Here is a 3,553-nt window from a genome sequence, read left to right as displayed (position 1 = left end):
CTCTTACTGATTGTAACTGAAGACAGAGGAGTACTTGAAAGCTCGTAAAGCCTGGAATACACAGCAGCAAAACACAAGCCACCCTGTCTCAAACGAGATAGAAGGCAAAACCTGAAACCCAAGGTTTCCCTCTGACCTCTGCATTTGTCTCATTTAATGTCCACTTACACACACACACACACACACACACACACACACACACACACACACACAAACACACACACACTATATATATACACACAAAGCAATAATTTATAAAGAAATTCTTGTTTCATATAAAACCCACTGCTAAATGTTAAGCAACTATTCTGGGTCAGACAGACAGGAGATAATGAAGTAAAAATGGAACTCAAGCAGCTCTAGAAACTGCAACTGAATCCATTGCAGAAATTTTCCTTGCTGAGAATAATAATCCAGAAAGGTAGGTACAATGACTATAAATGTCTCTAATTCATAAATCAGACAATAAGAAGTTTCCATTCCTTGTACAAAGAGCCCCTGGCCAGTGGGGAGTAGAGCAGGGATGTACATTCTCGAAGTGTAACCCCATGGTGGGGCTCATCAGAACAGTATAGTAACCCCAGAACTGGTGGGGCTCATCAGAACAGTATAGGTGGCATCTAACGTGGAAAGTAAAGGAAGACAGAAAAACTACAGCTGGTTTATCATTGTAACTCGAATAGCAGGAGCGTCTGAGCCCATTTACCCTGCTATCATAAACCACCTTAAACCAGGGACCTTATAAACCAAAGAACTCCTCACAGTCCTACAGGCTGGAAATTGTAAGAGCAAGAGCTGACAGATTTAAGTGCCAGATTAGAGCTTGCTTCCTGCTTCATACAGTGCCTTCTTATTATCTCATGGAAAGACAAGGTCAGTCAGCCCATTGGGCCTCTTTTCTAGAAGAAATAGTCCCATTTGTGAGACCTGCGCCCTCCCAAAGGCCTCCTCTTTTGAGATCATTGCCCTTGCGGCTAAATTTTTTCTTTTTCTTTTTCTTTTTTTTTTTTTTAAACCCGAATTTGAGGAAATCACAGGGGTCAGCACATCTGGAGTGCAATGGATCAGCCTCACCCTGGGAAAACCACCTTCATGATCATGGTATCTTCCCTGACAGGTATGCATTAGGGCTAAATTTCAACACATGAACTTGGAACACACAGGATGTAGGAAGTAAAGTTAAAAGGTGTGAATGTCATTAGTAAGCACCAGTTCCTTCAGTCCAAACGTAACTAGGAAACACAAGAACTCAGTGCCATCATGTTTCCATGGATGGCCTTTGTCTCCATCCCTTCAGTCTTTCTCTCCTGGGGCTCATCACCCATGCTACCTTAGGAAGACGCTTTTGGAAATGATCATGGCTCTTCCATACCTGAAAGCCTTCCCCAGCTCCTTCCCCAGCTCCTCTCTTGCTCTAGGAAGAAGCCATGGATTCTAACAGCATGTTCACTAGGCCTGTGTTCCTCCATAGGCCCTCCTTTTGGTCCCATCTAATGCTTCTTTCCCCTCATGCCTTACTGTTTCTCCTTCAGTCATTGGGTGACTTCTCATTCTAGGACCAGCAATGCTGTCCATGGTCTCTGCATCTGTGCTGTCATTGAAATGTTTCTCCCTATTACCGATGTCTAGAGAATACCCCAGTCAATTTTTCCCCCTTGAAAAGGTCCTTTCTCAGCCAATGAGACAGCTTAGTATATAAGGGTGCTTGCCACCTAACCTGACTATCTGCATTCCATCCCTGGGACCACAAGGTAAAAGAAAACTGACTCCTGAAAGCTGTCCTCTAGCCTCCATATTGGCACTATGACAGGTTGCCACATCACCCCCAGATACCATAAATAAACAAACAAACAAACAAACAAATAAATAAATAAAATAAATAAATAACATAAATAAATTTAGTTTTTAATCCTTTCTCTTCCACACCCTGATTTCCAGAACAGTGGCTTCCATGCCAATCACATCCTTCTGTGGTTTTGTACGTGGCACACATATATACATAGGCCTTCCCAGCCAAACTGGGACAACTAGCAGGTCAGTCTTACTTGGCTTGGGGTCTTCACAACCCAGCATAAGGGTTTCAATAAAAGTTTCTGGAAGTGCATGAAGCCAGCTTCACAATCTCTTCCTTCCTTCCTTGCTCTCTTTGGTGGAGAAGTATGTCCAACTCTTAACTGCTTCCGTCCCCACCCACCGTCCTCTCTCTAGCCACCTTTTTCCTTTTTTGAGTACTCTGAAAAGATGAGAAGGCTGAAAGCTCAGTAATAAAGTAACTACACAGAGCTATCCAAATGTCAGTTTGCTTTGTTTCTGCGGGTGTCTGTAAGAGACAGAGGCGAGGGGAGAGGGTGGAGGGCTCGCATCCCCACTGGGCAGGATCTCACACTGTGCTTAATGGCAAATCTACTTTGGCGGACAATGAGGGCGGGGAGCAATAGATTGACTGCTGTGTGTACCAGTTTCAAATGGCTAGCTACGCCCTTCACTAACACTAGTGTTTCACGTTGCAAATCCCGTGTTACCACACGAAACAGCCGGCAAGTATACCTCTGCCAGAAATGGAATAATTTGTTACTGGCTGGAGTGGGAGGCTGACACAGCTAGCTCCCGTAGATACTTTTATTCAGATGGGTGGCCAATTCCAGATTAACCATGACTGTCCTGGATCTTCTTGGCAACATGTGCGCTAGGCTGAATCTCCCATCTCTGTCACGGTGTTTGATAGAGTGCTCAGTCCAAAGGCTTTCTGTCTTTCCCATCTTAGCCACTTCATGGCGATGGCATGGGGGTTCTTGGGAGGAGTGTGGAGTCAGACAATATTGAAATAAATCATCTCTCTTTCTTCCCACCACCCTTAGTCTCTCTCTCTCTGCTCTTGTGTCCCTCTAATCTATCCTCTGACATATTTTACTAAGACTCCAACCTGATGAAAATCCTCTCCACAGCCTCGGTGGCTCTCAGGTTGAGTTCCACCTTCTTATTCTGGCTGGGTGTCCCCATGTAGCCCAGCCCCAAACACTTTCTGCCAGAGGAAGTATTGTCTTGTCTCTGACTTTTGGATCCCAGAACACTGTCTATTAATCTCTGCACTTCCTGATTTTGTCTCCAGGCGTTTGCCCAAGTGGTTCCTTTGCCTGCTGAGCCCTCTCCTGCACCCATGACCTCTCACCCACTTTGCTTAGCATACTGCAATGATCATTTAGGTATAACTACTCCAGCTTCACCTAGCCCTCGGAGTTAATTAAATTTCTCTCAGGCACCCACAGTTCTTTTGCATTTCTTACCCATGTGCTATGATGCTCTGAGGAAGAGATGGAACACTGTTAAGACCAGAAGCACCAAGAGGTATGAGAGGCGTGGTCTGCCCTGGGAAGAGAATAAAGGGTGTTCCATGTGTGAACACTATAAAAAATAAATAAATAAGATTGTAGAGCTGACAAAGATATTATCCGATTCTGTGGCCCTCCTTAAGACTCAAATGAAAGTGTCCCTTGCTGTGCAGAAGCCTTTTAATGACATGTACTCCCATTTCTCAACTGTTGATTTTAATACC

At 44.4% G+C, this 3,553-nt stretch overlaps 1 non-coding gene across 1 annotated transcript; it reads right to left on the bottom strand.

Annotated features, from left to right (window-relative positions):
* Nucleotides 1–964: 964 nt before the first annotated feature.
* LOC118579059 lies at nt 965–1,125 on the bottom strand. Its single transcript, XR_004944423.1, has one exon. It is a non-coding gene; the product is annotated as a U1 spliceosomal RNA (small nuclear RNA).
* Nucleotides 1,126–3,553: the final 2,428 nt, after the last annotated feature.

Source organism: Onychomys torridus, chromosome 2 (assembly GCF_903995425.1).
Source record: "Onychomys torridus chromosome 2, mOncTor1.1, whole genome shotgun sequence".
In the NCBI taxonomy this organism is placed as follows: Eukaryota; Metazoa; Chordata; class Mammalia; order Rodentia; family Cricetidae; genus Onychomys; species Onychomys torridus.
The sequence above is the reverse complement of the archived record's forward strand: the minus strand, read 5'-3'. Positions and strand labels throughout refer to the sequence as shown.